The sequence below is a fragment of the Drosophila eugracilis genome, unplaced genomic scaffold (assembly GCF_018153835.1).
Source record: "Drosophila eugracilis isolate 14026-0451.02 unplaced genomic scaffold, ASM1815383v1 contig_226, whole genome shotgun sequence".
NCBI classification, from domain to species: domain Eukaryota; kingdom Metazoa; phylum Arthropoda; class Insecta; order Diptera; family Drosophilidae; genus Drosophila; species Drosophila eugracilis.
Genome location: NW_024573070.1, coordinates 4689 through 16291, shown reverse-complemented (window position 1 = coordinate 16291; position 11603 = coordinate 4689). Strand labels below are relative to the sequence as shown.

At 31.8% G+C, this 11603-nt stretch overlaps 2 non-coding genes and 1 pseudogene across 2 annotated transcripts; all 3 read left to right on the top strand.

Annotated features, from left to right (window-relative positions):
* The first annotated feature begins 3133 nt into the window (after positions 1–3133).
* LOC121530117 lies at positions 3134–5128 on the top strand. The gene has a single exon (XR_005993801.1). It is a non-coding gene; the product is annotated as a small subunit ribosomal RNA (ribosomal RNA).
* Positions 5129–5759: 631 nt separating this feature from the next.
* LOC121530110 lies at positions 5760–5939 on the top strand. The gene has a single exon (XR_005993794.1). It is a non-coding gene; the product is annotated as a 5.8S ribosomal RNA (ribosomal RNA).
* Positions 5940–6339: 400 nt separating this feature from the next.
* On the top strand, positions 6340–10466 carry LOC121530126 (annotated as a pseudogene).
* The last annotated feature ends 1137 nt before the right edge of the window (positions 10467–11603 follow it).

The following is an 11603-nucleotide window of genomic DNA, read 5'->3' as shown; positions in this document are numbered from 1 at the left end:
AACTGAAACGTCATTTTATTAGTGACGCCGTAATAAAAACATTTCTATATAAAGAAAGAAATTATACAAGTACAAGTCTCATAAAGAGACTAAGTTAATAATATGGGAATCTATAGGTGTCCAATAGTCCCCATAATGGTAGCCAAATGAAACGTCATATTATTAGTGACGCCGTAATAAAAACACTTCTATATAAAGAAAGAAATTATACAAGTACAATAATTCGTATCATAAAGTAACTAAATTATCTTAATATGATATCTGTAAAATTCTTAAATAACGATGGATTGACTTGGTATAATAATAAATGAATGGATTATTAAGAAGGTTTTCACACATGTGCGTGTGTACCTATAATTATTATATATTATATATATAATATATTTATATATATATATAAGAAAAACCTATACAATATTTCTATATTATATAGGAAAATAACATATAAACATAGGCAGGCAGTTGTTGCCGTCCAAAACTTATGTTATCCCAATAATAAGATATTTAACATTATTCATATAAATATATAATAATTTATATATTGATATGACTTATATATACAATATTTATATGAAATAATAAGAAAATATATCTATATTTATATTATATGGTAGGAAGTGGTTGCCGACCAGATATATTGACCAAAATTTATGTTATGTCAAAAATATTAAGAAATTATGTATAATACATATAAATATAATAAGTTATATATTGATATAACTTATAAATACAATACTTATATGGAAATAATACAAAAAAATATATACATTATATGGAAAAAATAGAAAAATCCATAATATGATGAAACCTTAGTATGAAAAATGACGTTTTCACTGAAGGCGTGTCCAAAAACATATATAGGTAGGCAGTGGTTGCCGACCAGATATATTGACCAAAACTTATGTTATGTCAATAATAATAAGAAATTATGTATTATACATATAAATATGATAAGTTATATATTGATATAACTTATAAATACAATATTTATATGAAATAATAAGAAAATATATCTATATTATATGGAAAATATAGAAAAATCAATAATATGATGAAACCTTAGTATGAAAAATGACGTTTTTACTGAAGTCGTGTCCAAAAACATATATAGGTAGGCAGTGGTTGCCGACCAGATATATTGACCAAAACTTATGTTAAGTCAATAATAATAAGAAATTATGTATTATACATATAAATATAATAAGTTATATATTGATATAACTTATAAATACAATACTTATATGAAATAATACAAAAAAATATATATATTATATGGAAAAAATAGAAAAATCCATAATATGATGAAACCTTAGTATGAAAAATGACGTTTTCACTGAAGGCGTGTCCAAAAACATATATAGGTAGGCAGTGGTTGCCGACCAGATATATTGACCAAAACTTATGTTAAGTCAATAATAATAAGAAATTATGTATTATACATATAAATATAATAAGTTATATATTGATATAACTTATAAATACAATATTTATATGAAATAATATAAAAAATATATATATTATATGGAAAAAATAGAAAAATCCATAATATGATGAAACCTTAGTATGAAAAATGACGTTTTCACTGAAGGCGTGTCCAAAAACATATATAGGTAGGCAGTGGTTGCCGACCAGATATATTGACCAAAACTTATGTTAAGTCAATAATAATAAGAAATTATGTATTATACATATAAATATAATAAGTTATATATTGATATAACTTATAAATACAATATTTATATGAAATAATATAAAAAATATATATATATTATATGGAAAAAATAGAAAAATCCATAATATGATGAAACCTTAGTATGAAAAATGACGTTTTCACTGAAGGCGTGTCCAAAAACATATATAGGTAGGCAGTGGTTGCCGACCAGATATATTGACCAAAACTTATGTTATGTCAATTATAATAAGAAATTATGTATTATACATATAAATATAATAAGTTATATATTGATATAACTTATAAATACAATATTTATATGAAATAATATAAAAATATAATTATATTATATGGAAAAAATAGAAAAATCCATAATATGATGAAACCTTGGTATGAAAAATGACGTTTTCACTGAAGGCGTGTCCAAAAACATATATAGGTAGGCAGTGGTTGCCGACCAGATATATTGACCAAAACTTATGTTATGTCAATAATAATAAGAAATTGAATATTATACATATAAATCTAATAAGTTATATTAATATGACTTATAGGTTCAATATGTATATGAGACACTATTAAAACTTTCTTTATAATATAAGAGAGTATATACATCTTGGGTGCCAAAAAGAATGAAAAATACCCATTTTCAGGACAGCGTGTCCAAAAACTACTATATGATGGTCAGTTGTTGGCCATCCAGTATTGATCAAAATTTACATTATATATATAAATTTTGTCAATATTTATAAAAAGGAAATTTATAATAATAATATTATCCGTATAAATTTGTTACAATTTTCTCTTAGAATATTGAACTTGGCTACGCGGTTAATATTTATTGCCCTTAGATAATATCGTTGAAACAAAGGCCAAGGTGTTATATATTACTATATAACTACAATTCGTTTCCAATTATTATCGTTAATTTTCAACAGAAAGGTGGTATATACTGTAACTTGATTGATATACTATATATTTACCTAACAATTGGATCGTAGAATATCGTTTTCGGTATTATGTGGTTCAGCGAGATCAAAGGAATTGTAAAAATATATTTTTATATAAGCGTTCGGTTTTATATTATATATATTACTCGAAAGTTTATATGAAAAAGATAAATTTTAAATTTATCATCAAAATGCAAATGATTTAATTCAATATTTATATTGATTAAACAAAAAATTAAACATGTGTGGATACAATAATATTGTATGTTGAAATAAAATGATATTTTAGAATGAAATTATGTATATGGTATTTATAAAATATATAATGGAAATATATATTATTGTATTGAAAACTATTTCAATCGATAATAAAACTGGAGAACAAAAAAAACGAATACGATGGCTTTAATAAGTGGCCGTATTCGAATATAAGAAATAAATAAATTATTTCTACAAGAGAAATACAAATTTCTATTCAAAAATATGAAAATGAAATATGATTAAAAACATTATTCTGGTTGATCCTGCCAGTAGTTATATGCTTGTCTCAAAGATTAAGCCATGCATGTCTAAGTACACACGAATTAAAAGTGAAACCGCAAAAGGCTCATTATATCAGTTATGGTTCCTTAGATCGTTAACAGTTACTTGGATAACTGTGGTAATTCTAGAGCTAATACATGCAATTAAAACATGAACCTTATGGGACATGTGCTTTTATTAGGCTAAAACCAAGCGATCGCAAGATCGTTATATTGGTTGAACTCTAGATAACATGCAGATCGTATGGTCATGTACCGACGACAGATCTTTCAAATGTCTGCCCTATCAACTTTTGATGGTAGTATCTAGGACTACCATGGTTGCAACGGGTAACGGGGAATCAGGGTTCGATTCCGGAGAGGGAGCCTGAGAAACGGCTACCACATCTAAGGAAGGCAGCAGGCGCGTAAATTACCCACTCCCAGCTCGGGGAGGTAGTGACGAAAAATAACAATACAGGACTCATATCCGAGGCCCTGTAATTGGAATGAGTACACTTTAAATCCTTTAACAAGGACCAATTGGAGGGCAAGTCTGGTGCCAGCAGCCGCGGTAATTCCAGCTCCAATAGCGTATATTAAAGTTGTTGCGGTTAAAACGTTCGTAGTTGAACTTGTGCTTCATACGGGTAGTACAACTTACAATTGTGGTTAGTACTATACCTTTATGTATGTAAGCGTATTACCGGTGGAGTTCTTATATGTGTTGAGATACTTGTATTTTTTTTCATATGTTCCTCCTATTTAAAAACCTGCATTAGTGCTCTTAAACGAGTGTTATTGTGGGCCGGTACAATTACTTTGAACAAATTAGAGTGCTTAAAGCAGGCTTCAAATGCCTGAATATTCTGTGCATGGGATAATGAAATAAGACCTCTGTTCTGCTTTCATTGGTTTTCAGATCAAGAGGTAATGATTAATAGAAGCAGTTTGGGGGCATTAGTATTACGACGCGAGAGGTGAAATTCTTGGACCGTCGTAAGACTAACTTAAGCGAAAGCATTTGCCAAAGATGTTTTCATTAATCAAGAACGAAAGTTAGAGGTTCGAAGGCGATCAGATACCGCCCTAGTTCTAACCATAAACGATGCCAGCTAGCAATTGGGTGTAGCTACTTTTATGGCTCTCTCAGTCGCTTCCCGGGAAACCAAAGCTTTTGGGCTCCGGGGGAAGTATGGTTGCAAAGCTGAAACTTAAAGGAATTGACGGAAGGGCACCACCAGGAGTGGAGCCTGCGGCTTAATTTGACTCAACACGGGAAAACTTACCAGGTCCGAACATAAGTGTGTAAGACAGATTGATAGCTCTTTCTCGAATCTATGGGTGGTGGTGCATGGCCGTTCTTAGTTCGTGGAGTGATTTGTCTGGTTAATTCCGATAACGAACGAGACTCAAATATATTAAATAGATATCTTCAGGATTATGGTGCTGAAGCTTATATAGCCTTCATTCACGGTGGCAGTAAAATGTTTATTGTGTTTGAATGTGTTTATATAAGTGGAGCCGTACCTGTTGGTTTGTCCCATTATAAGGACACTAGCTTCTTAAATGGACAAATTGCGTCTAGCAATAATGAGATTGAGCAATAACAGGTCTGTGATGCCCTTAGATGTCCTGGGCTGCACGCGCTACAATGAAAGTATCAACGTGTATTTCCTAGACCGAGAGGTCCGGGTAAACCGCTGAACCACTTTCATGCTTGGGATTGTGAACTGAAACTGTTCACATGAACTTGGAATTCCCAGTAAGTGTGAGTCATTAACTCGCATTGATTACGTCCCTGCCCTTTGTACACACCGCCCGTCGCTACTACCGATTGAATTATTTAGTGAGGTCTCCGGACGTGATCACTGTGACGCCTTGTGTGTTACGGTTGTTTCGCAAAAGTTGACCGAACTTGATTATTTAGAGGAAGTAAAAGTCGTAACAAGGTTTCCGTAGGTGAACCTGCGGAAGGATCATTATTGTATAATATCCTTACCGTTAACAAAAATTTTGTATTATATTTATTTATAATTCAAATAAAAACAATTTGCCAAAATAAATAACAAAAAGAATTCATGAAATTCAAAAAATGATGGTGTAGTGGCGGTCATCATTATATATATATCAACACAAATGAACATATAATGGCTTTTCCTTAATTATATGTATTTTATGGAGGTGGATGGAGGAGGAGAAAGACTTTATTATAAGAGGCACAAAGTCAAAATGCAAATGCATTTTTAAATAATATTTATCATGTGTGTATATGGACCATAATATAACACGCGTTGCGAATATGTATTGTTCATCTCAGCTATGAGCATACGTTGGATTATGCAACAACCTAAAATATACAATGTTGTACCTGGTATTCTTCAGGTTAATGTTTTATATAAATCCCAATGTATATCGCTTAAAAAGTATTCATACCGTAAATTGCCCGTAAATCACTTGATATACATTGCTTATATAAAACTAAGACATTTCTGCAACATTTATTTTAGGTATAAAAACATATTTATTGAAGGAATTGATATATGCCAGTAAAATGGTGTATTTTAATTTCTTTCAATAAAAACATAAATGACAAAATTAAAAACCAAATATTAAAACTCTAAGCGGTGGATCACTCGGCTCATGGGTCGATGAAGAACGCAGCAAACTGTGCGTCATCGTGTGAACTGCAGGACACATGAACATCGACATTTTGAACGCATATCGCAGTCCATGCTGTTATAGTACTTTAATTAATTTTATAGTGCTGCTTGGACTACATATGGTTGAGGGTTGTAAGACTATGCTAATTAAGTTGTTTATAAAATTTGAAATCAGATTTTATAAGCGTATGGTATATTATTGGATACAAATAATTAAATTATTTTATTCATAATATTAAAAAATGTATGAAAAAAACATTATCTCGCATTTGTTATTTATTTGAATGTGAAAAACGAAGAGAAATATTTTCGATTTCAGTCAAATAATACTGAGAAATGTCTAGCATAAAAATTTATCTAGAATTGTCTCATATTAATGATATGAAAATTGAAAGCAAATGGAAATGTTATTGTTCTTCGTTGGTTCGTTTAAAATAGCATATAAAAATGGAAATATAATTGTAAACGAATTTATTAAAATGTTTTTATCATTATATATATAAAAGAATTAATTGCATTAAAAATGTTATATACAACCTCAACTCATATGGGACTACCCCTGAATTTAAGCATATTAATTAGGGAGGAAAAGAAACTAACAAGGATTTTCTTAGTAGCGGCGAGCGAAAAGAAATCAGTTCAGCACTAAGTCACTTTGTCTATATGGCAAATGTGAGATGCAGTGTATGGAGCGTCAATATTCTAGTATGAGAAATTAATGATTTAAGTCCTTCTTAAATGAGGCCATTTACCCATAGAGGGTGCCAGGCCCGTATAACGTTAATGATTACTAGATGATGTTTCCAAAGAGTCGTGTTGCTTGATAGTGCAGCACTAAGTGGGTGGTAAACTCCATCTAAAACTAAATATAACCATGAGACCGATAGTAAACAAGTACCGTGAGGGAAAGTTGAAAAGAACTCTGAATAGAGAGTTAAATAGTACGTGAAACTGCTTAGAGGTTAAGCCCGATGAACCTGAATATCCGTTATGGAAAATTCATCATTATAATTGTAATATTTAAACAATATTATGATAATAGTGCATTTTTTCCATATAAGGACATTGTAATCTATTAGCATACAAAATTTATCATAAAATATAACTTATAGTTTATTCCAATTAAATTGCTTGCATTTTAACACAGAATAAATGTTATTAATTTGATAAAGTGCTGATAGATTTATATGAATACAGTGCGTTAATTTTTCGGAATTATATAATGGCATAATTATCATTGATTTTTGTGTTTATTATATGCACTTGTATGATTAACAATGCGAAAGATTCAGGATACCTTCGGGACCCGTCTTGAAACACGGACCAAGGAGTCTAACATATGTGCAAGTTATTGGGATATAAACCTAATAGCGTAATTAACTTGGCTTTATAATGGGATTAGTTTTTAACTATTTATAGTTAATTAACACAATCCCGGGGCGTTCTATATAGTTATGTATAATGATATTTATATCATATATGCCTCTAACTGGAACGTACCTTGAGCATATATGCTGTGACCCGAAAGATGGTGAACTATACTTGATCAGGTTGAAGTCAGGGAAACCCTGATGGAAGACCGAAACAGTTCTGACGTGCAAATCGATTGTCAGAATTGAGTATAGGGCGAAAGACCAATCGAACCATCTAGTAGCTGGTTCCTTCCGAAGTTTCCCTCAGGATAGCTGGTGCATTTTAATATTATATAAAATAATCTTATCTGGTAAAGCGAATGATTAGAGGCCTTAGGGTCGAAACGATCTTAACCTATTCTCAAACTTTAAATGGGTAAGAACCTTAACTTTCTTGATATGAAGTTTAAGGTTATGATATAATGTGCCCAGTGGGCCACTTTTGGTAAGCAGAACTGGCGCTGTGGGATGAACCAAACGTAATGTTACGGTGCCCAAATTAACAACTCATGCAGATACCATGAAAGGCGTTGGTTGCTTAAAACAGCAGGACGGTGATCATGGAAGTCGAAATCCGCTAAGGAGTGTGTAACAACTCACCTGCCGAAGCAACTAGCCCTTAAAATGGATGGCGCTTAAGTTGTATACCTATACATTACCGCTAAAGTAGATGATTTATATTACTTTGTAATATAAATTTTGAAACTTTAGTGAGTAGGAAGGTACAATGGTATGCGTAGAAGTGTTTGGCGTAAGCCTGCATGGAGCTGCCATTGGTACAGATCTTGGTGGTAGTAGCAAATAATCGAATGAGACCTTGGAGGACTGAAGTGGAGAAGGGTTTCGTGTGAACAGTGGTTGATCACGAGTTAGTCGGTCCTAAGTTCAAGGCGAAAGCCGAAAATTTTCAAGTAAAAACTGAAATATACAAATAAAAGCTGGAAATAATATACTTGAATAATTTTGAACGAAAGGGAATACGGTTCCAATTCCGTAACCTGTTGAGTATCCGTTTGTTATTAAATATGGGCCTCGTGCTCATCCTGGCAACAGGAACGACCATAAAGAAGCCGTCGAGAGATATCGGAAGAGTTTTTTTTCTTTGTTTTTTTTCCCCATAATAATGGTGGTTTTTTGGGTGTGAGGTAGGTTGACTTACTGTTGTTTCAATATTTTTTTTCGTGGAGGTTTTTTTTTGTGGCGAAACTATAAATTTTGTGAACAGGCAAACCCCATATCACCCCCCTTATCTCTAGGTGCAGTCTCTTGTGGGGAAAAAATTTAATATATAAAAAAAAAGAAGTGAAAAAATTTAGACAAAATTTTTAAAATTAGGGTTAGGGCTTGCCTTTAAAAAATAGATATGGGGGTTTGAGGAAAAAATAAAAAATTGTTTTTGTTGTTCCTTGGGTAATAGAGTTTCTATCATTTATGGTAGTTACTTGTTCCCCGATTTTCCCTTTTAATTATTTTTTTATTTTTTATTAATATAATTAGGTTATAATTCGAACCGCGAAAAAAATACTTATTTCATTTTCTTTTTACACCATAGGCTTAAATTTTTTACCCCTTAAGAAAAAAAAAGGAACTTTTTTTTTTTCCAATAAAATATTCTTTTTTCTTTTCTTTGTTAAATGGAGTATTATTTCCTAAATATTATATTGATATTATAATTTGCAATTTTTTAATTTTTTTTTAAAATTTTTAGTTTATTAAAGTAAATAAATTTTGTTATTATTTTTATTTATTATATTAATTAAAAATCAATTAATAAAGCCCGGCACTGGGGTGGCAATCTTTTGTTAAAAAAAAAATTTGTATGGCGGTAGCCGGTGTTGGGTGTAGGTATTTTGTACTTTCCTCCCCAATTTCTAAGTAAATAAATTTAAATAAGCCAAGTAAACGGGGGGGAATATTTAGGACTTTCTTAAGGAACCCTAAGTAGTCAAATAATTATTACTCAAAAAAGAATTAGTTAAGAAGCCTTACTGTCCTTTTTCTTTTCTTATAACCAAACCAAGAAAACACAGCAAAGGAAAAGGGATGGGAAAAAAAACCATAAAGACCTTTTTTATATTCGGACAGTATAAGGGGGGTTAAGGGGGGTTAAGGGGTAATGGGGAGGTGGCATATTCTCGGTTGGGTTTCGCCAGCCCCAATTACCTCTCCTTTTTTTATTTTTCTTTTATTTTAATTGGTTATTGGTATCTTTTCCTACCCAAATATACGGATATATTTATTATGTCTTATGGTATTGGGTTTGATGCAAGCTTCTTGATCAAAGTATCACGAGTTTGCTTATATAATTGCAAACAAATTCTTTAATAAAACGGTGCATTTATGTATTTTTGATTTGAAAATTTGGTATAACCCCAATTACTCAGGTATGATCCAATTCAAGGACATTGCCAGGTAGGGAGTTTGACTGGGGCGGTACATCTCTCAAATAATAACGGAGGTGTCCCAAAGGCCAGCTCAGTGCGGACAGAAACCACACATAGAGCAAAAGGGCAAATGCTGACTTGATCTCGGTGTTCAGTACACACAGGGACAGCAAAAGCTCGGCCTATCGATCCTTTTGGTTTAAAGAGTTTTTAACAAGAGGTGTCAGAAAAGTTACCATAGGGATAACTGGCTTGTGGCGGCCAAGCGTTCATAGCGACGTCGCTTTTTGATCCTTCGATGTCGGCTCTTCCTATCATTGTGAAGCAAAATTCACCAAGCGTTGGATTGTTCACCCATGCAAGGGAACGTGAGCTGGGTTTAGACCGTCGTGAGACAGGTTAGTTTTACCCTACTAATGACAAAACGTTGTTGCGACAGCATTCCTGCGTAGTACGAGAGGAACCGCAGGTACGGACCAATGGCACAATACTTGTTCGAGCGAACAGTGGTATGACGCTACGTCCGTTGGATTATGCCTGAACGCCTCTAAGGTCGTATCCGTGCTGGACTGCAATGATAAATAAGGGGCAATTTGCATTGTATGGCTTCTAAACCATTTAAAGTTTATAATTTACTTTATAAACGACAATGGATGTGATGCCAATGTAATTTGTAACATAGTAAATTGGGAGGATCTTCGATCACCTGATGCCGCGCTAGTTACATATAAAAACATTATTTAATACAATGACAAAGCCTAGAATCAATTGTAAACGACTTTTGTAACAGGCAAGGTGTTGTAAGTGGTTGAGCAGCTGCCATACTGCGATCCACTGAAGCTTATCCTTTGCTTGATGATTCGATTAGATGATATGGATGGATGGATTTCTATCTATATCATCTATTTAAAAAATATATGTATATATTGACATTGGCTTATAATATTATTATATATTATTTAATATATATTAATGCTATAACAAAATGTTTATGTATATACATGTATAAGGTACATATAAATTATATATATTTTTGATATATTTTTAATTATTACGATAATAAAGAATATTTTAAAGTATATATAATTTATAAGTAACCAGCTTGCCTTCATTGGCTACAATGGGAGTCTATAAGTGTCCAATAGTTCCCATTTTGATGAAGGCAGCGAAATGAAGGTTCATTATCTAATAAGAGATGTATATAAAGAGAGATATATAAAAAAAGAAATTAAACAAGTACAAGTCTCATAAAGAGACTAAGTTAATAATATGGGAGTCTATATGTGTCCAATAGTCCCCATAATGGTAGCCAAATGAAACGTCATCTTATTAGTGACGCCGTAATAAAACCACTTCTACATAAATAAAGAAATTATACAAGTACAAGTCTCATAAAGAGACTAAGTTAATAATATGGGAATCTATAGGTGTCCAATAGTCCCCATAATGGTAGCCAAATGAAACGTCATCTTATTAGTGACGCCGTAATAAAAGCACTTCTATATAAATAAAGAAATTATATAAGTACAAGTCTCATAAAGAGACTAAGTTAATAATATGGGAGTCTATAGGTGTCCAATAGTCCCCATAATGGTAGCCAAATGAAACGTCATCTTATTAGTGACGCCGTAATAAAAGCACTTCTACATAAATAAAGAAATTATACAAGTTCAAGTCTCATAAAGAGACTAAGTTAATAATATGGGAGTCTATAGGTGTCCAATAGTCCCCATAATGGTAGCCAAATGAAACGTCATCTTATTAGTGACGCCGTAATAAAAGCACTTCTATATAAATAAAGAAATTATACAAGTACAAGTCTCATAAAGAGACTAAGTTAATAATATGGGAATCTATAGGTGTCCAATAGTCCCCATAATGGTAGCCAACTGAAACGTCATTTTATTAGTGACGCCGTAATAAAAACATTTCTATATAAAGAAAGAAATTATACAAGTACAAGTCTCATAAAGAGACTAAGTTAATAATATGGGAATCTAT